This window comes from Pseudorca crassidens, chromosome 8 (genome assembly GCF_039906515.1).
Source record: "Pseudorca crassidens isolate mPseCra1 chromosome 8, mPseCra1.hap1, whole genome shotgun sequence".
In the NCBI taxonomy this organism is placed as follows: domain Eukaryota; kingdom Metazoa; phylum Chordata; class Mammalia; order Artiodactyla; family Delphinidae; genus Pseudorca; species Pseudorca crassidens.
The window spans coordinates 59,889,709-59,914,943 of NC_090303.1; the positions used below are offsets into that span (position 1 = coordinate 59,889,709).

Here is a 25,235-nt window from a genome sequence, read left to right on the forward strand (position 1 = left end):
GAGTGTCATGTTTCACACACAAATCCCATTATTGTTTACCAGGACTTTTGTGCTTAACCCTTCTCCAAGATGTATTGAAAATTTTGACCATTTTAGTTCATTCTCCAAATGCAGTCATTAAAAGAAGCCAAAGTTTCTATGCAGGAATTTGGAATTACCCAGAGGACTAGCGTATCTGATTAGACATCCATTGTAGAGTGTCCTGATTGATAAATGTATGCCTGCTTGCTGGAACCACAAAGAAAAATATCTTCACTTCTTTGCCTCAGCAAAGCAGTAATGAAATAGTGGCGGCCTCACCATTTCAACATTTTGAGCATTTTGCTTGTTTTGGCCAAATAACTAAAAATGTATTTTCCCCTTGAAGAAAGTCTCATTGCAAATGTGTGAATTTTTAAGGTTCACTGCAATATATTTGGTCTGAAACTGAGTCCACTCATTGAGCCAGGGCCCAGAACCCCACCCTAGATTCAAAGAAGTTGGGGACTACTGGGAACAGAGTGGGAAACACAGCTGAGGCTTAAATGTGAGCTAACACATTGTCACTGGGCTTTTTACAAGGGCTGCTTATGACTCATAGGTGTCAAATCATCAAGCCATTACTCCTAGAATAAAAGATCACTTCAACTTGATGTGAACAGAATGATGGGTGATTGCTCCATTGGATTTGGGTTTTTGAAGGACAAAGTTAGAGGTAAGCTTTGGGATCCCTCCATGTACTTTGATTTGACCCCTTGATTACTGATCATTACCTTCCTTGGGTCCCTTTTGGAAACTGTCATACTTGATGACATATTTGACTTCATGACATTCACACAAGATCTTGCCAGTGAGTGACTGCCTGACTGCATTAGGCATTTGTGGAAATCTTTATTTCTTCAGGTCAACAAATCTCAATATTTGTAAATTACCCCAGCAGTAATTTACAAATGGCCTTGGAGTGGCTTAGAGTCATAGATAAACTTTCCAATGTGCAAGCCACTGCATCCTTTGGGGGCAACTTAGAATCCGGGGAGGCTTCTTGTGAGCCTGGAACGTTCTGATCTGCTTCAGGAATGCTGTCTTGAGGGTGAGTACCCTGGCCATTTCAAAGCTTGTTCAGATGGCAGTCATTTGTGCTAGCCATTTGGGATTTAATCTTGCAGTTATGGAAAGATCTTTTAATTACATTGCAAAATATATAATTTCATAATGTCCTGTTATGATTAGTTACAACATACAGAGGCTAGGCTGCTGCTGTCACTCATAATATACTTGGTGAGACCAAGACCAAGTCAGTGAGACCATGCCTTTTTCGTGAGATACCACGCTCACCACCAGCAGGTTTGCTGTCCTGGTCTAGTCTTGCTTCAATTGAAAAGGGTTGGATACTCTTGTTGTCACTTCGGAGAGATTCCTCATGCTCCAGTCATAATGAGGGACACCTGCATTTCCAAAAGCTTCTTACCTTCATGTGAAATCCCTTCCTGGCTTTCAGCATTTTTTTTAAACAATTAAGCGAAACTATCTTATGTTATAATTGTGAACAAAACTTCTTAAATATTTTAATTATAGAAATTTCAAATACTGTGTAAGTACAAAGATCAGGATAATGACCCAGCATGAACCTACCACCCAACTTAAACAATTATCAGCTCACAACTGGTCATGTTTCATCCGTGTCTCTGCCCACTTCCAGCCTCTCCCAAGGTTATTTGAAGCATATCCCACATATGTAGCATTTTATCCATAAGTATATCAGCATGTAAGTATGAAAGATAAGTATTCTTTAAAGAAAAGTAACCATGATACCATATTTTCACCTAAGAAGTTACCCATAGTTTCTTAATATTTTAAAATATCCTTCAAATTTCGTTGTTTGTTTCATAGGATTTTGGCCCTTTATTTTTTTAAATTAATTAATTCACTTTATATTTCTTATATAAAACTGCTACAGTGGTGGCCATAGATGGAGCCTGGGCTCTCTACAGGGAGACTCTGGTGTGAGTCTGTAGGAGATGTCTCTGGATTCCTGATAGGGAGACTTGGTGAACACGGTCTCTTTTCAGAGGTCAGAGTGAGAGAGCTGTAAGTCTTGGAGATGGCATCATAGTTGCCCAGGTTGGCAGTGCAGCCCCTGGCCGAAGTGTGACAGTCATCCATACTGGCCATCAGCAGCAACTTCTTGAGTGCAGAGGCCAAGATGATGCCAGTGCCTCTGGGGGTGGGAAGAGGCACTCAGCATGGAGGCTGGTGCCTTGCAGGGACAGTGTGGGACCTGCCTGTCTTCTTCTCCCAGTAGCATTGCCGCACGGGGACAATGGAGAGCTTGATGATGGCCCCTAGGATGGCCCTGGCAACCTCCTTGGATCACTTAATACTCAGACCGACATGGCCGTAGTAGTCCCAGATGGCAACAGAACCTGGTCCACTGGCTAGTGTAGGTCTGCTTTTGCATGGACATAATCTTCAAAACCTCATCCTTGAGGCACATCCCCAGGAGAAAGTCAGTGATTTCAGATTCCTTGATGGGAAAGGAGAAGAGAGGAATCTCCTCCAGGGATTTGGTCTCCCTGTCCTTGATCAGGTGGCCCAGCTCGGCCTTGCTTCCTTGAACTCTGTGATGTGGGCTGGGCTGTGGCTGCAGCCAGGAGTATCCCAGGAGTACGGGTATACCTCTGCCATTTGGTGCTTTCCCAGATAAGTGCCCTTTATTTTAATCGGGACTGAAATAAGGTCTGTACATTAAAATTGGTTGACATGTCTTCTTACACGCTTTTAAATCACAGATCTGTTCCCCCCGCTTTTTTTTGTTTTGCCTTGAAATTTATTTGTTGAAGAGTTTGTAGAGTTTTGTACAAAGTGAATATTGTTGATTCCATTTTCATGGTGTCAGTTTAACTAGTTCCTTTGTTTCTTGTATTTCTCATAAATTGGTAATTCGGGCTTTCTAGACTTCATTTAACATCGAGTTCAATTTTTTGGCAAGAGTACTTCATAGGCAATGAGGGATACTTCTGTCAGGAGGCACCAAAATCTGCTCGTCTCTCTTTGGGGTGCTGGCAGTCATTGACAATCCTCACCTAGATCCATTACATCTTCGGGGATTGCAAAATGGTGAAGTCTATTTCTATCATTCCTTCTTCACTTGTTAGCTGGAATACTTCTGTAAGGAGGACCTACCTTCAACTATGTGACTACCTGGAAGTCCAGTTCAAAACTTCCTGCAGTCTATGGCTCATTTATTTTAATGTCAGAGAGATGTCCTTTTACCCAGTAAGTACCCAGAAACAACCCTTCACCAGTAAAAGGCTGTAGCATGCAGCAGGAAAAACCAAGCCAGGACCTCAGGAGTCGTGCCTCTACCTCTGAGATCTGTATGATGTTGAACAAGCTATGTAATTTCTTAGAGCTGGCAGGTTCCAGGCCCCTACCTACACTTCAACCAGAGAAGCAGTTTTTTCTTAATTTCATTTGAACAAATCAAGCCTTGACTTTTTAAAAAAATTTTATTTTATTGAAGTATAGTTGATTTACAATGTCATGTTAATTTCTACTGTACAGCAAAGTGATTCAGATATATATATATATTATTTTTCATATTCTTTTCCATTATGGTTTATCACAGGATATTGAATGTAGTTCCCTGTGCTATACAGTAGGACATTGTTGTTTATCCATTCTACATATAATAGTTTGCATCTACTAACCCCAAATTCCCAGTCCATCCCTCCTCTAACCCCCCTTCCCTTTGGCAGCCACAAATTTGTTCTCTATGTCTATGAGTCTGTTTCTGTTTCATAGATAAGTTCATTAGTGAGGCCATGACTTTTAAAAATCGTATGTAGTCTATCACTAAGGTCTCTTTCAGCTAAGACATTTTATGATTTTCATTTAGGGTAAAAAATATATAAGTCCCCATCAGGATATTTAGGATCCAGTGACCATGAAGAGCTAAGTGTTATTTCTAAGAATGTGTTATTTCATTTATTCATCCATCAGTTCAGTAGTTCATTTATATTTTTATTCTTTAAACCAAGGTTTATGCTATCTAAGTCGCTATAAAGTCTAAAGCTTGGGAGTGGGCATTGTGGGCAATAACCTTTAGGGGATCTCCTGGGGGTACCATTCTTGAAGCCTCAGCCTGAAGTTCAGAGAGTTGAGGAAAGGATGCTGGAATCCTTGGAAGTCTTTATTGACATCATCCATAAGAATGATTCCATGTACTTGAGAACTGTACTTGGAATTTTACCCGTGGAAAGCCTCCACAGGGGAGCCAGTGTAGGGGATGCTTAACGATATCCCTGAGAGAGAAAAGCAATTCAGAAGAACATCTGAAGAACTCTCGTTAATCGTTTACATGACAAAGTTAATCTCAAATTGTAGAGGAAAAATACAATAAAACGATCCTACTTCGAAACTCCCTGTCCACCTGTCCCTCAGTTCTCTGTGCAGAGAACTCTCATCCGTACAGCTAATGAGTGAGTACAGGTTAGGAGCACAAAATCCAGTTTTAGCACAGTCCCAGGTTCCAAATAGGAAATGTGGACTCTGCTTTCTCATTAGTGTGCCTGAAATTCCTCTCTGGGTATGTGTATTCAGAGTGGCTCAGGTCGAGGGGGTGAGTAGAAGGAGGAAAGCAGAAAACACAATTCCAAAATCCACCATTGGAATCACACTGGCTGTGACAGAAGGAGTACAAAAATAAAGTCGACAGTTGTCACCTCTGAAATTAGGAGCAAATGGCGGCTTCGCTTCATCACAGTTTCACTCAGTACTTAGTCACAGAAGGTGCTGCTGCTCCCCTGGCACTTAATTTAATAATGGGAGCAGTTCCTGGCAGGAGATGTTATGAAACAACCTTAAGCATAAGAGGGGGGAAAAAAGAGCAGTGCTTCATTTAACAAATTCGGAGCCTTTCTTGGAGGCCATGAAGTTCTCAGTTCAAGTTAATTATTGTCAACAAATATTTATTTATTCACTTGATGAATATTTATTGAGTGACTCTTTTGAGCAGCGTGCGGTGTAGGTGTCACCCTGACACAGAGATGACAAGAGGCAGTCCCTTATAAGCAAAAGGCAGAGACAGTTTGCACAACTCATTATGAAACTAGGCAAACTTTGATAGCTCTGCATGAAAGGGGTCCAAATGAAAGTTTTATGAGGACACGGTAGGAAGCAGTTAGTTCTAGGTGAAGACTGAGAGGCAGCCTAGTAAAGGAGATGGTATTGAAACTGTACTTGGAAAACTGGGTAGAACTGCACTGGGAGACGCCAGCAGGCATTCAGGATGGAGCATCCACAGTGAACCAGGAAAGGGCGTGGGGAACAGCTGTCCCCACTTGGCATCCGTGTCTTCCTAAAGACATTAGAGCTTGGAGTCTGTGTGTATGCCGCTGGGTGAGAGCATGATGCTGTAGGAAAAGGAGGAGATATTTTTTTATGTTTCCTTCATTTGTATCAACTGCATTCCTACCGATCTTGTCAGAAATCACATGTCATCTCAAACTCTGAAAAAATTCATTTCATTCTGTTTTTTTTACCCTGCATCAACACATCTTCTTCTCTGTCAGATGCAACTCTGATTTCAGGACTGGTGAAAGGACTCTAGGCTCCCCTGAGTAGCCACCCACAGTTAGCAGTTGTCCCACTTTTCAGGGCTCCAGGCGGCCTGTGACTTTGCCCAGGTAATCCTGCAGGACCGGTAGGACTCTCGGATTCTAGATCTATACACAGACACAGCCACACGCAGCTGGGCCAGGCCTCCCATCCCAGTGAGCAAAATCTCCATGAGCCTCCCCTGAGACATGGAGACTCACCAGGCCTTGGGTAAACACGCCGCCTTGCTAGACACTAACTTCAACCATTTGATTCCTGCCTAACAAGCTACCAATGGGGTTAGGCTAGGGATCATAATATAAATCACTTTCTTTCTCAGTTTGAGGAGAAAGGGTAAATTCCTTGCAATAGGAAGGCAGATATAATTCAGACATCGCAGCTTTCTCTTCAGCACAACAGCAGTTATTCTCTAGATGCACAGAGCATTTTATGATTTATAAGGAACTTTCAAAGGCTTAATATAATTTGATTCTTGTTACAGGTTTGTCATTATTCCCACTTGCTAGGTAAAGAAATCGAGAGGCTCATTCATTAAGATAATAAAAATAATGGCTCTCATCAGGCACATTGCCAAGTCTTGTCCTAAGTACTTTTTACATTTAACTCATGGAAGCCCCTAAATTGTCCTGCAAGGTAGATGGTGGTTGTCCTCATTTTGCTGCCAAAGGAAACAGGCACAGAGGGGTTATATAACTTGCTCGAAGGACCACAGCTAGCAAGTGGGAGAGGTGGGATCTGATCTCAGCCAGCATGGCTCCAAGGTTGCACTAGGTGGCCCATAGCCTGGTTCTGGAAGAGAATGGTTATCCAAATCTACCACTCACCTAGCCAAGAGGATTCCTGGATATCCCAGGGAATGCTCCCCAACGGCAAATGTTTCTTCTGGACAAATGCCTTCTCTCTCTTTGGCCTACTCTAACTTGGGTAGATTTTTTTTTTGCTGTACGCGGGCCTCTCACTGTTGTGGCCTCTCCCGTTGCGGAGCACGGGCTCCGGACGCGCAGGCTCAGCGGCCATGGCTCACGGGCCCAGCCGCTCCGCGGCATGTGGGATCCTCCCGGACCGGGGCACGAACCCGCGTCCCCTGCATTGGCAGGCGGACTCTCAACCACTGTGCCACCAGGGAAGCCCACTTGGGTAGATTTTGAGAGAGCTATTAAGGAGAAAATTGTTTGGTGCCTGCTTATTTTTCCCTGTCGTTCGACATTGAGATAGACACCATCCTTTTCAGTAAGGAAACCACACATCTAAACCTGCCTCTGTTTCTCCAGAATGACAATGTAGAAAACCTTGGGAAGGAGAAGGTGTTTCCATGTTTTGTGGGGAACAGAGGCTCATAGGGAAACAGCACTGGACACAGCACTAGAAAACCTGGATTGTGGTCATGGGCTAAAGGTGTGACCTTGGGCCAGTGGTTGTACCTCTCTGAGCCTCAGCTGTATAGTAACTCTTCCTGCCTGTCTCATGTTAAAAAAAGATCACAAGAATTACTGTGAAACTGTAGCATACCATACAAACGTAGTGTGTTACTATTGTCCTTTACAGTTTCTAGCCAGTAGTTTTCTCCTCAAAGCATATCCTTGTACTTCAATGCAAGACTTTTTAAAAAATGAGATTTGAAAACAGTTTGTAAGCTTCTGCATAATTTAGGCATTATTATAATAAAATGGACTTGATTTAGTGAAGATTTTCAAAACAATAACTTTTAAGATGGTACAGTAATTCATCCCATATGGTTTGAACCAGGGATATATTTAATCTATATAGATAAGAGAAACAACTTTTGCAATCTTCTCATAGATTCTTCTAGAAAATTCAGAATAAGTCAAACTTTTAAGATTTGAAAATATTTTAGATTTGAAAAGATTTGCTTTCAAGGAAATTAAATCTTGGCAAATGGGGCTTCCCTGGTGGCGCAGTGGTTGAGAGTCCGCCTGCCGATGCAGGGAACACGGGTTCGTGCCCCGGTCCGGGAAGATCCCACATGCCGTGGAGCAGCTGGGCCGGTGAGCCATGGCCGCTGAGCCTGCGCGTCTGGAGCCTGTGCTCTGCAACGGGAGAGGCCACAGCAGTGAGAGGCCCGTGTACAGCAAAAAAAAAAAAAAAAAATCTTGACAAATGGAAACAATATCGTGAGGTAGTGAAGAGTGTGTGGGCCTCAGAGAAAAGCAGAACTTATCTGTAATCAGAAGAGTTGGGCTTGAGTGCTGGTTCCACCACTTCCTGTCCTGAGACCTTAGGCAGATTATTGAGCTGCTCTTGGCCGCAATTCCTCACCTGAAAAATGGGTACATAATTATAATTAACGATATAGGTGTTTATGAGGATTAAATGAAATAATGCAAGTGAGCATTTAGCATAGTAAATGCTCAAAAATTGTTAGCTTTTTCTGAAAAAAATTGCATATTATAGAATTCCCTTTTTTAAGCATGGTTACACCATATTTTCTTTATCCATTTATCTGTCGATGGACATTTAGGTTGTTTCCACATCATGGCTATTGCTAACAATGCTGCAGTGAACATGGAGTGCTAAAATCTCTTTGAAATTTTGATTTCCATTCTTTTGAATAAATACTCAGCTGTGGAATTCCAGGATCATATGGTAGTTCTTTTTTTTTTTTTTTGAACTTCTGTACTGTTTTCTTTTTAACATCTTTATTAGAGTATAATTGCTTTACAATGATCTGTTAGTTGCTGCTTTATAACAAAGTGAATCAGCTATACATATACATATATCCCCATATCTCCTCCCTCTTGCATCTCCCTCTCATCCTCCCTATCCCACCCATCTAGGAGGTCACAAAGCACTGAGCTCATCTCCCTGTGCTATGCAGCTGCTTCCCACTAGCTATCTGTTTTACATTTGGTAGTATATACATGTCCATGCCACTCTCTCACTCCGTCCAAGCTTACCCTTCTCCCTCCCCGTGTCCTCAAGTCCATTCTCTACGTCAACATCATCTTTATTCCTGTCCTGCCCCTAGGTTCTTCAGAACCAATTTCTCTTTTTTTTTTTTTTTTTTTTAGATTCCATATATATGTGTTAGCATACGATATTTGTTTTTCTCTTTCTGACTTACCTCACTCTGTATAACAGACTCTAGGTCCATCCACCTCACTACAAATAACTCAATTTCATTTCTTTTTATGGCTGAGTAATATTCCATTGTATATGTGTGCCACATCTTCTTTATCCATTCATCTGTCGATGGACACTTAGGTTGCGTCCATGTCCTGGCTATTGTAAATAGAGCTGCAAGGAACATTGTGGTACATGACTCTTTTTGAATTATGGTTTTCTCAGGGTATATGCCCAGTAGTGGGATTGCTGGGTCGTATAGGAGTTCCATTTTTAGTTTTTTAAGGAACCTCCATACTGTTCTCCATAGTGGCTGTATCAATTACATTCCCACCAACAGTGCAAGAGGATTTCCTTTTCTCCACACCCTCTCCAGCATTTATTGTTTGTAGATTTTTTGATGATGGACATTCTGACTGGTGTGAGGTGATACCTCATTGTAGTTTTGATTTGCATTTCTCTAATGATTAGCGATGTTGAGCATCCTTTCATGTGTTTGTTGGCAATCTGTATATCTTCTTTGGAGAAATGTCTATTTAGGTCTTCTGCCCATTTTTGGATTGGGTTGTTTGTCTTTTTGATATTGAGCTGCATGAGCTGCTTGTAAATTTTGAAGATTAATCCTTTGTCAGTTGCTTCATTTGCAGATATTTTCTCCCATTCTGAGGGCTGTCTTTTCATCTTGTTTATGGTTTCCTTTGCTGTGCAAAAACTTTGAAGTTTCATTAGGTCCTATTTGTTTATTTTTGTTTTTAATTCCATTTCTTTAGGATGTGGGTCAAAAAGGATCTTGCTGTGATTTATGTCATAGAGTGTTCTGCCTATGTTTTCCTCTAAGAGTTTTATAGTGTCTGGCCTTACATTTAGGTCTTTAATCCATTTTGAGTTTATTTTTGTGTATGGTGTTAGGGAGTGTTCTAATTTCATTCTTTTACATGTAGCTGTCTGGTTTTCCCAGCACCACTTATTGAAGAGGCTGTCTTTTCTCCATTGTATATATTCTTGCCTCCTTTATCAAAAATAAGTTGACCATATGTGTGTGTGCGTTTATCTCTGGGCTTTCTAACCTGTTCCATTGATCTATGTTTCTGTTTTTGTGCCAGTACCATGCTGTCTTGATTACTGTAGCTTTGTAGTATAGTCTGAAGTCAGGGAGCCTGATTCCTCCAGCTCTGTTTTTCTTTCTCAAGATTGCTTTGGCTATTTGGGGTCTTTTGTGTTTCCATACAAATTGTGAAATTTTTTGTTCCAGTTCTGTGAAAACTGCCGTTGGTAGTTTGATAGGGATTGCATTGAATCTGTAGATTGCTTTGGGTAGTATAGTCATTTTCACAATGTTGATTCTTCCAATCCAAGAACATGGTATATCTCTCCATCTATTTGTATCATCTTTAATTTCTTTCATCAATTTCTTAGAGTTTTCTGCATACAGGTCTTTTATCTCCTTAGGTAGCTTTATTCCTAGGTATTTTATTTATTAACTTTTTGTTACAATGGTAAATGGAAGTGTTTCCTTAATTTCTCTTACAGATTTTTCATCATTAGTGTATAGGAATGCAAAAGATTTCTGTGCATCAATTTTGTATCCTGCTACTTTACCAGATTCATTGATTAGCACTAGTAGTTTTCTGGTAGCATCTCTAGGATTCTCTATGTATAGTATCATGTCATCTGCAAACAGTAACAGCTTTACTTCTTCTTTTCTGATTTGGATTACTTTTATTTCTTTTTCTTCTCTGATTGCTGTGGCTAAAACTTCCAAAACTCTGTTGAATAATAGTGGTGAGAGTGGACAACCTTGTCTTGTTCCTGATCTTAGTGGAAATGCTTTCAGTTTTTCACCACTGAGAACGATGTTGGCTGTAGGTTTGTCATATATGGCCTTTATTATGTTGAGGTAAGTGGAACTTCTGTACTGTTTTCTATCAAGCTGCACCATTCTATATTCCCACCAACAATGTGCAGGGTTTCCAACTTCTCCACAGCCGTGCCAACACTTGTCTTTGGTTTTTTTGATAATAGCTGCCATGACAGGTGTGAGGTGTTAATCTCATTGTGGTTCCGATTTGCATTTCCCTGATGATTAGTGAGTGACATTGAGCATTTTTTCACATACATGTTGGCCAAGAAGTTATTATGTTAAGTGAAATGAGCCAGTCACAGAAAGACAAATACAGCAGGATTCTGTTTATATGAGGTATCAAAAATAGTTGAATTTGTAGAATCAGAGAGTGGAATGGTGGTTGCCAGGGGCTCAGAGAAAGGAGAAGTAGGGGAGTTCCTAATCAACCAGCATGAAGTGTCAGTCAAGCCAGATGAGTAAGCTCTAGAGACCTGCTGTACAACATTGTACTAATAGTCAACAACAATGTATAATAAAGTGTAATAATAATAATACATAATAATGTGTAATAAAATGTAATAATATACTTAAAAAGTTGTTAAGCGGTTATACCTTATGTTAAGTGTTCTTACAACAGTAAAGTAAAATTTTAAAGTAAAAATGGCCCTGAAAATTGAGAAGGTCTGACCCTGATTCTAAATATAGGAAAAAATATGAATATGGCTATTTAGATCATCCTCACAGAACTGGTCATTTCTTAAAATTGTTATGGTATAAGCCTAATAATACGTTTTTGAATTAGATATAGCACTGGCTAGTGACCTTTCGATAATGCTTAAATAAGAGATTCATCAATATGGAATAATTGGATAGGAGGAAGAAAGGGTATTAACATGGTAAATTATTTTGCACAGATCTATTAATAACAGGACCCTGGTGCCTTACTAGGTAAGCACCCAAACAGTCTTCTGACATCATTTCTAGAATAGGATGGTCTCACTAAACCCCAGATTTGGATCTCCAGGAAGCTTCCATCTTAAATTAAATCCTACTCAATAGTAAATAGATTTTGATTTAATATCCTTGAACTGATGAGTTTGCTTAGATTACTGTATGATTTAAACAGTAAATAAAAGTTGTCTCTATCAAACATATAGTTGGAACTGAATCAGTGAAAGACTTAGAATTAATGGATCAGTGGAGCAGTCAATGCCAAGTCTCTGATTTAGTCTCTGTTATTGAGGTAGCAGAAATAGAAGGAAGTACTCTGGAAATGCCCAAAATCACTATTCCTGAACCCTTTATGCTAAGATTGTTGAGGTTTTTGTTTTGGAGCCATCTGATGAGAAAAGCTACCTTGGAGGGAATTCCTTTAATTTCTTCAATAACTAAATCCACTTGGAAGAGGTGGTTCCATTTATACCAAGTGTCTTAGTGAACAGTGCTACTAAAGAATTCTACTATTAAAGGGAACATTCTAGAGCCCACTTTTCCTATGAAATCACACCCACCAAGGTCATGTCTTGGTATCACCAGATCTTCACACAGGCCTGGTACCTAATAAAGATCATTATTGTCTCCAGAAGGAATCTTCTTTAAGTGATGAAGGTGTTCATAGGGTAACAGTTTCTAACTACAATTTATATTTGGCATTATGGAGATACTAGGAACCATATATCCAGGAAATGCCTATACCATTCACTTTTCCGTACCTGGCCCCAGGCTCCCCCCTTATTGTCATCCAGAGCCATCATGGTGAAGAGGAAAGAGGCCACAGATTAACCTGCATTTAATAATATGCTTATCCAGCCAGCCACTTTAGAGTCAAGAGATGTCTGTGAAGATTGCTGTGTCCTCTGCTATAGAAATGCCATTAACCAAAGAGACAATCAAATGAAAAAGAGAGAATTAAATGAAAATCTATGATCCAGTTACTGTTGAAGATGAAGGAATGCTTGCTGGCATTAACATTTTACAAAACCAATGAGGAGTCCCTGAATTAATCTCACCTAAAGTCTAGTTCCCAAATTTGGAATTGAAGGCTAATTGAAAAAGTTATATTAAATCTCTATTTCCAAAAGAATTTCAGAATGGTGTGGACATTTCCACATGCCTAATATGGCAACATCTCCTGAGGGCCCTCAGAACTGAGTGGCCTTGGAATTGTGCAGTGAGACTAGGGCAGCCCCTAGAGATGTCCTGACTAGGATTAGTCAGAAAGTCCAATCTAGTCTTGGCTGGCCCTGGAGATTCAGAGGGGTCACAGGGAATCCTGCGTCTCTGGTCGAATAATGTTTGCCTTGTCAGGCAGTGTGTAAAAAACTATTGGCACGCAGGGTTACTGAAAAATGCCGAGAGCCAGAAAGTTTGGGTTATGATAGTTATGAACAAAGGAAAGTATTTACAATATCCCCTTGCTCCAAAATAGATTTTAAACACTATACAAACACAATGGAATGTGTCCATTCATTTCTAAATGGGTCGTCTCCTACCCCCATGTTTAGGTCATAGCTATTTCTAGGCTTTCATGTGACAAGACCTTCACAGACCAAATTCAGTAGTGTCACTTCTGAACCAAGTGGCTGCATGCGCTGTGGTTTTCCCTTGTTTATTTTGTCTTGTTTTATTTTACACAGCTTGTATCACTAGCCTCCCAATCAAGGTCAGTAGATTGAATTCAACCCCATTCGTTTAAAAGACCGATAAATTCATGCCAGCACCATGATCTCACCCCCCTGAGTAGCAGAATGTGGCCGTGCTGTGCTGTGAAGTCAGCCTTCCAGATGCAAGTGTTCAGTGTGACCCTGAAACCACACCTGAAAGACAGGATGGTGTCGTCATACCAGCACGTGTTCTGACTTCAGCTTCATTTATTAAGGGCAACATGTATCCGGAGGTGAAAGAAAAACCTGAAATGGTTGATGTATTGTTATAATTGAGGAAGCGCCTGTAATCTAAATAAACGATGTCAATGGAGAAGACTCATCCAAATACCAGCATGGAATTTCCTAATACTTGCTGCCAATTTGCTATCGAGGAGATGGTTAGGAAGTCTCAGGTGGATGCTAACTGCACAAGGGCCAAAAAGGATCTTATTACCAGGGTGGAGGTCAGTGATGAACATTATGATATGAAGTCATATTCCTTGCAGTGCAGCTCTTTGCAGTGTGCGAGGTTGGAGATCTGTGTGCAGGCAATGTCGAATGTTTCCTGTGTGTGAAACTCAGGTGAGGAGAGTGGCAAGTTTCTCTTGTCACCAGGTGAATTCTTGTACACATACACACATTCGTTCTCTCTCTCTCTCTGTTTCTCTCTCTCTCTCTCACACACACACGCACACAACACCCTTCCTCCCTCCGATCATATATCCTCCTAAAGATCTTCATTACATCAGCCATGCAGGAGGGGAAAGAAAACCCTTACCAACTTGTAGTCATCACACTTTCCCCTAAGGCAGCTATTACAACACTATGAAGATGTACTCTAGCAATGAAGGGGCACCCAAAGAGGAGGGAGACTGCACCATCCTATATAACAGCTGGGGCTGAAGAGAGCAGAATTACAGCTGGCATTTCTTAAACTTGTATTATGTGTACTGAGTGTTTTATATACATTTTCTTAATCTTCACATCAACGTCTTGAGGTAGGGACTGTACTTATTTCCATTTTATAGATGAAGAAATTGAGGCTCAGAGATGTTAAATGACTTATTTATGGTCACACAAATCCACTCCAAACCACTGTACAATGCAAGCCAAAATACTCCCATCTGCTTCTTTATATGAGAATGTGTAGAATGACAACTTGTTGTTCTGCACCAAATACAGTCTCTACTTAGATATGTATGAATACGGATGGCTAATAATATGTTTGGGCCTGAGTGTGTCCAAGATTTCATACATGGACAGTTGCACACTCTTATACTGGTAACATTTCGTCCTGTTAACAAATGTTTTGACCTTGTGGTAGCCTCTGGTCATATTCTAATATTTTTAGCCAAAGTTATAATAAAAGAATCTTTCTGTTTCAAAATAGCCTTGCAGATCAAGCTCTGTACAATCCAAAATGCCACTTCTCTGTTTGGCGAGGGTTAAATGGTTGTCTCAGGCCAGTGTTTAGTTCACATTCTATAAATGGCTCTTACTCCTTGATCTGACTCACTGTATGTATTACAGCAAAGTCACTTACAGATCAATTTATTTTTAGAATCTTAAAGAAACAGATTCAACCGGGAGTGTTTGTCAGACCACAGGCTAATGTGAGGGAAAACATACCTTGGTGAGGAACTTTCTGTTTGACTCCTCTGCCCACAGCTCTCTGTTAGTGATAGGCCTTTGCATGTTGTCTTAAATGTTTTGAATTATTTAAATAGCAGAGTGGCAGAATTTTATGCCAACATCTTACATAAGAGAGGAGTTTTTGTGGTGTGCAAGTGGGAGAGCCTTCTGCAGTTTAAGTAAAATAATGTCAGGAAATAATCAGCACAATCTTCATAAAGAAGAGAAAGATTATATACCCGTCGCCTACCTTGCGGCTTTGTAATGGAAATTTTCTTTAAGATCAAAACCCAGGAATATGATAGGAACAGTGATGATAATGGTGATGATGATGGTGACGATGATGAGAGCGGTGATGATGATGGTGATGGTGATGACGATGATAACCACCGCCACCATTAGGAAAGATTCTGTATCCGTCCATTAAATAAATATGGCATGCTGCCCTCTACAGGTATTCAATCTAAACTGGATAGTATCAAATTCATACAAATAGATGAAGCATTCTCAAACACACAGACCAATGTATAAATGCAAATTGCATATTGAAGCCAGTTAAATAAGTAAAACCTTTATACTCTACAGGTCTCATTTGTGTGAATTCTGAAGCCAAAGAAGGAGCAAGCATTTAGTAACATTTATTTTAAGTTTCTCTTCTGAACTTTTGAGTATGTATATTTGAGGCCAATGTCAGAAGCTGGCAAGACCAGCTGGGAGTTTGTGGACTAGTTTTCTATTGACACTAGAAAAAGCTAATTGTTCTTTGGTTTGCCTAAGGCCTGTTGTTTATGGATAACAACAGGTGTTTAATGGACAATTAACAAATAACAACGGGTCTGGAAATCTCAAATTTGTTTGCTTTTCAAAAAGGTTGGATTTTATACCACATTCAACTAACATTTTTAGAAACGAAACTAACAGGCTTTGAAAAAAAAAGAGGGTCCACCTGGCTCCTTCTTCACCCTTCTACTTCTGCCTTACCCCAGTCAATCATTGTTATTTTAGTATCTGGGTTGAACATTTTTCTCAATTTACTCTGTGCTCTTCCTTGCTGGGGATATGAACCAACAGAGGAAACACTGCTGGGGAAAGAGTCTTTAGAATTGATTTCTTGTACCCGCCTTCTACCCTTGAGTTTAGTTTACGTTAGTTCAGCTTGATCACTGAACTGTTCTTAATGTTATTCCTTCACTCTAAAAGGAAGGGCTGGTCAGTGGAGCTGAGAATCCCCTAGTCCTAACTTGCTGGGATTTTGCCATATGGGCCAATGAGAGCATAAAGCAGTAGTGATGAGCACCAGCTTTAGAGAAATCCTGGGCTTGTGTCCAGCTCCCTCCACTTACCTGCTGGGTGACAGTGGGCAAGTTATAGAATGCCTCTGAGCCTCAGTTTCCCATCAGCAAAATGAGTACAATAGTATCTACCTCATAGAAGTTTTGGGAGGATTTTAAAACACACTACAAGATAAAGCATTTTATAAGTACCATCTTGTTTCATTCCCATGACTACCTTGTAAGGAAGAGACTACTATCTCCCCAACTTACAGAATGAAGAAATGAAGCTTAAGGAGGTTAAGCAAATGAATCCAAAGTTACAGGGCTGGTAGGTGTGGAGCTGGATTCAAGCCCAGGCTGAGGCCATGCTTTTGACCTCTGTGTCATTCTGTCAGATATCTGTATCCATTTTCCCCCCCACATGTCACTAGGATGCTAAAAAGAATGTTTCACTTCACTCTTGAAGTCCTCCCTCTCCCCCATCCTTCCGATTTCTGGCCAGACTCTGGTTCCTCCAACTGCAAGAGGTACAGGTGACAAGAGAGTCAGGCTCTGCCACCTACGCTCTCAGTGCTTGGTAGACATGGAAGAAGCTACCAAAAAAAATTCACTCTACCCCGTGGCTCTCAGAGTTGACTTATATAGTCAAAAAGGAGGGGATCCTTGTTAGTGGCTAGTGTTAAAATCCCAAAGCGCAGTCAGCCAAAACCTCATCCAGATGCAAGTGTGTGGTCACTGGTCATGCATTTCTGTTTGCTGAATTCCATACAGCCAAGGCAACTGCCTTGCCTCGCTGAAGATCCACAGGGGAAAAAAGTTATGTGCGCTAGTCCGAAAAAACATGCAAGCAGAGTTCTCCCTTGTCATCAGGAATGTTTGAGACAGCCATGTTTATTCTGTGGCCGCCGTCCCTGGTAAATGTGCCATCATTTCTCATGTGGGGAAAACTGACCCAGAGCTTCCTTATTGGCTGCTCATTTTGTTAAACTGACATAACATCGTAGAGGATAATCTATTGCAATCAAAACAATTTTGTGGAATTATAAAAGTATATGCATTTTAGTGAAATAACTACTGCTAGAGTCTTTTTGGATGTTGTCAGACTGAAAACGTGTATAAGTTGTCCTTAAGTACCATATGCTCCTTTTCTTCACCTAATTTCTTACATCCTCTGGGGAAGGTTTACGATAGTGATATTCTAACAGATCATTGTCTTTCCTCATTAGGTACACTCATTTTATTAGTTCATTCTTTGCGAGTGCGTTTTTATATATCTAAAATATGTAGTAGCCATTTTATGATAGTACAGATTCATTATTTTCTGTATATTCTATCATAGATTGCTAGAATAAGTGACCTTTGCTGTGTATGAAGAATGACACTCAGTTCTACCTTTAAATATCACTTTTTGTCAAAGGCTCCACTGGCTTCACCATATCTGAATTGGATGATTTTTAATATAAAGTACTTGGAATTGTTGAAGTATGGAAGAATTCAAATCTAAAATTAAAATTTCCTGGTGATCTTTTTGATACAAGCACTAGCTAATATTCATTGACTGCTTACTATACCCCAGGCTTTGTTCCAAGCTTTATCTGTGTTAACCCCTCAATTCTCATAACCATCCTACAAGGTGCCCATTTTACAGACAGGAAAATCGAGGTGTGAGAGGTTAAGTAACCTGACCTTGGGGACACAGCTACTAAGTGCTGTTTCTGGAACTCAAACCCAAGGGGGTTGGGCCCAGCATCTGCTTTCTTAACCCCTCCCCTTTAGTGCAACTTCCACAGCAGGGTGATAGAATCCATTTTATTGCTTTTAAAGGACATTTACATACTCTTTTTAAATGAATACAAATAGACTGTTACCTTTAGCCACAGAGAGAAGGAAGAGCCTATTTAAGAAGGGATCTAAACAATAAGCCAGGAGGCCTATTATGTCTCACTCCCCCTGGTGTTCAGAACGGGTGCCTATGGGGGCCCTTAATCAGATGTAGGGAAAGGAGCTCTGGGAAGGCTTCATTTCCTTTCTGTTCCTGAGCTTGAGAAACAAAAAGCAGCTAGAATGTGATACAAGAGTTCCTTTTCTCATCTGTTTTTCCTCTCAAGGCTTGCAATAAGTTCAGCATCCCATTGCAACCCTTGACGGCCAAAGTTATTAAAATTTCTAATTTCCTAAAACTTCTCCTGTCCTCCACCCCTATCCGTTCTGCCACGCCCCTGGCCTTCCTCCAGGGCGTCTGGTTTTCCATAATTAGCATGGTGGTTCTGATAATCTTTCCCTGTCTTCAGCCCTGGCTGCTGGGCATTTTTTCCCCCAAATCTCCATCACAGTTTTCCTTGTTGTTGTTTGCTTGGAGTTTCTGATAGCCAGTATTCCATGGAGAAAAATGTAAGATCACCTTGAACTTTCAAGTCAACTTGAGCTTCAATTGTTTGTATTAGATAAAACGGCACTGGGACCCTTAATTTAAAGAGTGGCTCAGCCCTGGCTACCTGTGGCTCTCACTTAGGGAGCGTTAAAAAATACCAGTGCTTGGGCTCCACCCCCAGAAAGTTTGAATCATTTCTTCTGGGGTGGAGCCCAGGCATCAGCGTTTTTATTCTTTTTTTTTTCTTTAATATGAGGTCATGGTTGAGAAACACTGTACTAAATTAATCTTTTGGCTTAAGTTTGAATACCAAGACCCTGAAAGGCCTTGGTTCAGAAATATATTAAATTCATTTAAATGGACAGTTGTAGTTCCTGTCTGTTTTAACCTGTTTGTTAAAATGTGAAAAGGGATTTTTGCTATACAGCATGGTCATCCCCAAATTAAAGGGAAAGGATGAAGTTCGTGGCACTTTTGAAGTGCCCTCCGCCCTAGGAATCTCTGGCCACATCCTTTGCAAGAGGACAAAGTGTTCTGTAGCTGAGATGTTTCAGCTTATCTTCAGCCCTGAGGCAAATCAGGACGATCACCAGAAATCATTTTCATGTCAGTGCCTAGTGCATACTGGGTGTTCAAGAAATCAAAATTTGTATGTGGCTTAGTGCAAAATGCAGGGGCTACTGTTACTATGTGATTTTGGAGATGAGTCTGGTTCCTCATCTGTACAATAGATTTAATAGTGCTTGCCTTACAGGATTGTATACAAATTGAATTACGTAATTTATGCAAAAGCTGCTAATCTACCCGCTACCACGCAGCAGTCACTCCTCCCCAAAGATCTGGAAACTCTTCCCAGCTCAGAGGAGGGAATTTCTCTCATACTGTCATTACTATGATATTGGCTGACATCATCAATTGTATCTTTCAAGGAGTCCTATCATATCTCCCATCTGTAAGACCCTAAAGACAGACAGCGACCAGGGGCTTTTGTGGTTTGTGCTTACAGCACATACAATAAGACCACGTAGGTTTCCTGGACTTCCTTCTGTTGATTTACTGAAACCTGTTACTGCCAGGGCTGCCCCAGCATCCCCCCATGCCTGCCTTTTGTCCATATCCTGTCTGGTCACCTCCCCTGGTTCTGAGTCCTTCCAGCAGGCTTACCATCTGTCAATCTACTTTGCCCTCAAATCCTTCTTGAAGAGGTTTCAGCACCCAAGGGAAGTTAACAGGCTCCTCCAGAACCCAGGGGACTTGGCCAGGAAACTTGCATTTCAAGGGGTAAGAGAAGAAGGAGATGACTAGGGAAAACCAGCAACTTCTATGTGAGCATCCAGAGGGGGCAGAACTGGAGAGAGAACAGTGTGAACTCAGAGAATATCACGTCCTGTAGGAGGACGGACGTGGTGGTCAAGGAATAGACTTAGGAAGTCAGACAGTAGCCCCCGAGACATTAGAGAGGCTCTGCTGCCTGTTAGTGCTCTTTGTGTAATACTTCTCTGACTTTTCTAGGAAAATCCTTCTTAGACATGTCCTCTGCTGTGTTCATTCACTCAGCAAACTGTGATGAAGTGCCTAGCACTGGCTAAGCAGAAGGGACAGCCCTGACTCAGGGAGTACAGCCTGGTGTGTGCGTGGTGGGGGAGGATATGAAACAGGCACTGAACACTGATCGTTTTAACTAGGTTAAAAACAGCCAAATTGAAAACAAAAAACATAAGCCAAACTTCCAATGCCTTTCCTCCCTCAGGTTCCCGTTTTCCCACTTAACTAGTGGATAGTGGTTAAGAGCCCAGACTTCTAAGTGAGGTTATCTGTTTAAATGGTAGATTCACCACTACCTGTGTGATTTTGGGCTAAATGATACCTCACTTTACGTCTCTGAAAACTGACATCATAAAAATGCTTACAGATTGTTATGGAGATTAAATGAGATAATACACGCAAAATCCTTAGAAAAGTGTTAAGCACGTAGTAATCACTGAACAAAGGTGAGGTTATTAGTATTAATCCACCAGACTATGTTAAGACAGAGAGTCTGAGGATGGACACACAGAGGCAGGCCCTGTAGGGAAATCCAAATGACTAATTTATTGTCCCATTCTCCGTTCACCCTTCCCTCAGAGAGTTGTTCTGGAATCACGCACCCGGTGTACAGGTCAGCCAAACTTTTCGGCTACTGCTGGTTCCTGAACTCTTCTTTCTGGCCTCAATTGACAGAGCTGAGAGGCTCTGGGCAGCCAACAAACAACTCTGTATTTGCAGTCAAGCAGGGAGCTGCCAAGTGGGGAGTTTCTTTGCTCCAAAAGAGAAGCAGGACAGTCAGGGGCTGAATGGTCTCTGCTGCTTTCAGAAAACTCATTGGCCTTCCAGAGTTAGTCAGGACCCTGGACACATAGGGCTACAACATTCTCCTCCTGAGGTAGCCTTTACTTCTTAGGAGTCTCAAGTCTTCCCAGAGCTCTGACCCTCCCTGATTCAGATATTCTGAACAGCTGTTTCAGCTTTGTATAAGGGATGGTAACTGATAAATTTCAAAAGTTAATCCTTGTTTATCAGAGACGTCATTAACATATAAAGGCTCTTTGCCAAGTTGAGTTTCCAACATCAGAGAAGCATAGGCATTGATTACGTTTCTGTAAACATCGAACTTTTGACCAGTGATGGACCAGGGAGCATAGATTTGGAAGGACGGACTTCTACATCGCATTCAGAAAACATGGACTTCCAAGGTTGACAGGATCCTCAGAGGTCTCCCAGTCCAAGCTGTCCATCGAATGGATAACTTCCAAACAGCCCTAAGAGGTTGTTGCCCAGCTCCTACCCAAACCATTCTGTGATGCCCTGTGCTCACCTGCTCCTACAGCACCCTGCTCCTGTGATGCCTACTTGGACAGCTTAAAATTGTTAGAAAGTACCACTTCTATGGAGTCAATTATGTTTTCCTGGATTTCTACCCATAAGACTTAGCACTACTCATTTGACTTAACACTAAATCCATGTATCCCTTCTCCAAAATGTTGCTCACTTCTCATACCAGCTGATTAATTACCTATTCCTAATAGCAACTTCGGGAACAATTACAGATCTACATTTCAGTATAGTCTGTTTGAAATTCTTATTCTCAAATCTGTGTTTTTTGGAAACCCAAGAATACTTGAAACCAAGTGCTGAAAAAACATGTGTTTTTCATTTTCACCTGACATATTGCATCTTAAGGCATCATTCTGGGTGTGCAGCAGCTGAAAAAGTTTGAAAAAATGTAACTGCTCAAAACTAGAGTGATACGGGGACACATGGTGAAGCAAAATGGTCAATGCATAAAGCAGTTTGGTGTATGGCTTGGGGGTGGGAATCATTCCGATTGCATAGATTACCATATAAGAGGACAATAGCATGGTTAAAAGTCTCAAAAGTTTCCAAATACATTTTTAACCATTTTTCACCTTGATTACTACCCTGCTAGTCAAGAGAGTGACTTTTTGTACACAGAAGACGTATGTCGATAGGATCCTTCAGTATTAATTCAACATTTATTTATTAAGTACCTTCCTTGTGTTCCAGGCAGAGAATCAACACTAGGAGGTATGCGTGACTATCTTCCCCACGCTACAGAAGAGAAAACTAGGTACAAACCTTAGTAACTTACCCAGAGTTATGTAACTAGTAAGTGGCTGCACTGGGGTTAGAACCAGAGATCTGGCCACAGAATGCATGGTGTCAACTGCCACCCAGCACCAACAGTGGGACACACAGACATGCGGAAACCTTTCAGCCCTGAGCTGCTGAGTGTACCTTGAGCAGGACCGTTTGTTCTTTTTCTCTGTGGGAAGGATTTCAGGTTGCTCACTCCAAAGCGTCATCGGCTTTAATCTGCCTCTAAAAATTCTTCACCCCAGTTCCAGTGTGTGGGGTTTCCCCCCAAGTCATTCAAAGCAATTCTCTAACACCAGCTGGGTGTCCTACAATTCAACTCAATTCTGACACCATCTCTCCAGAGATAGCATCAGATCACACATGTTAATGGTTCAGTCCCACAAAACTGCCCTCCAGCCCACTTCAGACCCTGTTGCCAGTCTAGGTTGTCACCTGTGCTTCTGACCAGGAGCAGCTATAGATCAGAGATCTCCACGATCCCCTCCTTGGGTTCAGTTAATTAGCTGGAGCAACTTACAGAACTCAGAGCAACACCCTACTTACTAGATTACTGCTTTATTATAAAAGGATATAACTCTGGAACAGCCAGATGGAAGAGATGCATAGGGCAAGGCATGTGGGAAGGGCACGGAGCCTCCATGCTCTCCTGGTGCCACTCTTTCCAAATCACCAACCCAAAAGCTCTCTGAAACCTGTCCTTTTGGGTTTTTCTGGAAGGTTCGTTACGTAGGCATGGTTGATTAAGTCATTGGCCGTTGGCGATTGATTCACCCTTCAGCTCCTCTCTCCTCTTGGAGGTCTGGGGGTGGGACTGAAAGTTCCAACCCTCTAATCACGTGGTTGGTTGTCCTGGCAACCAGTCCTATCCCTAGGTTGGGGGAGGGTGTCCCAAAGTCACTCCATTAACATAACAAAAGACACCTTAGGAAATTCCAAGGGTTTTAAAAGCTCTGTGCCAGAATCGGGGATGAAGACTAAATGAATAATTCTTTTGTAAGTCACAGTATCACAGCCTCCCAGTGGGGTACCCTAACCCCACGTCTCCCTTTGGTGCCCTGACAGTCATTTTGGAGTTGCTTTCTGTGTGGTGTGTAGTAGAAAGAACCCTAAGACTGAACACCGGAACTCCTGAGTTAGAGTCCCAGCTCCATCGGATAAGAGCTGTGTGACCCTGGGCAAGGCACTCCATCCCTTGAGATTCAGTTTCTTCCTTTGTAAAAATACCCATCTCCCAGGTTTGTGGTAAGGATTCTTTGTTTTCTAACAAATGTTGACCACCTCGGACGTGCCAAGCACTTGGTGAAGTTATGGGTATGCACTGGTAGATAAAATAGACGTGGGTGCTGCCTTTTTATAGAGCCTGCAATCACGTGGGGAAGGTAGACAAGAAGTAAGCAAACACGTGGATGATTGCAAATGGAAATGAGGGTTCCGAAAGAAATGAAAGAGCTCAGCATTAGGAAATAGAGTGGGTGGGAGTACCTGCTTAGGTAAGGCGGCCAGGGATGGTCTCCCTGGGAAAATGTGTCCAAAAGATGAGGAGATACCTGCCAAGTGAAGAGCAGGGAGAATTTCAGGCCTAGGAATGGCATCTTTACAGGCTCTGAGCTGGGAAATATGATTAAAGAACTGTAAGGCCAGCTGGCCCGAGGCCAGTGAACCTCGCCCTGGAGCGCTCCCTAATAAAGCTCACTTGAAGCTTTCCTCTGTTTCGCGGTGCCGTTTGTTAAGATCCGACCTTACAAGAACATTTATCATATATGTGTATGAGGGCCCTTTGTAAACCAAAATAGGATAAACCCATGTAAAAAACTTCAATTGCAAACAAAAAAACAGCATGGGCCCTGTGCAAAATCCACCTCGGACCATGTTCTTCCCATAAGAGTCAAGACTAACATTCTAACCCAGGGAAGTGTGTTCCCTTTCCACAAGATAACAGCCTTTATCCCTCACACCAACATTCGAGGTGTGTGGACTGAACAAACACAAGCAGTAATGTTTTCCTTGATTTCCATCATCTACCAAGGAGCAGAACTTCCTCCCTCTCTCACTTTTCCATTTCCTCTACCTCCTGTCCTTGCAGATTGGGCAACAATTTCTAAAAATTTCCTGCAGTTGACTAATGACAGGACATGGGTGTCTGGAGTCCGAACTGCCTGACTAGAGCTAGGACAAGATGTTGAAAAAGAAGCAAGGAGGGTCCCTGTCTGATTCTCTGCTGACGCCTGGATTTGGGGGTGACTGTCAGTAGGGCTGAGCTCCTACTTTTCTCTTCAAATGTTTTGGTGTTTAAATGTTTTGTTCAGCATCCTTAAATATGTCTAGAGTACGTAAGGAACACTGGTAATGCTAAGGCAGGAAGGACTTATTGTAAGGGGATCCTTGGAGAACGTAGAATGCTGCCGCTTACTTCTCCTTAGTGTTCCTTACACAGAAGACGTAATTGAAGTATCAGCAACAGTGTCACCAAGAGAAGATTTTTCAGCCCATCCTCTTGAAGGTTAGCCAGCCCCTGACCCTAGTCATCCTCTATGACATCACCCATTGTCACTTTCCTCACAGCATTTATCATTCTCTGAAATATCATATATTTATTTTTTTGTTTGTTATCCACCTTCCCCACTACAACGTAAGCACCCTAAGTTCAAGGAACTCACCATCCTGTTCACCCTGTGTACCCAGTTTTCAAAATAGTGTCTATAGTTTAATGGTTACTCAGTGGCTGAATGATGAATGTATCCATAGATCAAACTATAGTAATGACAGTGATCACTTCCATAGCTCTCATCAAGTTCTAGACACTCCTCCAAGCGCTTTAAACATCTAATTCACTTAATCCTTTGGATAAACACATGAGGTAGGCATTAGTATTGTTCCTATTTGTAGATGAGTAAACTAGGGCACAGAGAAATGGAGTGTTTTCCCAAGCTCACACAATACGTGCCAGAACTAGGATTCAGACTCAGACCGTCTGGCTCTAGAATCTACACTTTCATCCACTACACTGATATTCCATAGAACATGTTGTTGTTGTTCCAAAAGAAATAGCCGTGATACCAAAACAAAACAAACAAAACTCTTCGACCACAAAATTATTTTCCTCAAATGAGACCCTTAATCAGTTTAACTAAAGG

The 25,235-nt window shown here is 41.5% G+C and overlaps 1 protein-coding gene and 1 pseudogene across 7 annotated transcripts in view; one reads left to right on the top strand and one right to left on the bottom strand.

The window, feature by feature from the left end:
* The window catches only part of CREB5 (cAMP responsive element binding protein 5), a 412,570-nt gene that overhangs the window by 202,937 nt on the left and 184,398 nt on the right, over positions 1–25,235 (top strand). The window lies entirely within an intron of this gene.
* Positions 1,965–15,198, bottom strand: LOC137229537 (small ribosomal subunit protein uS5 pseudogene; annotated as a pseudogene).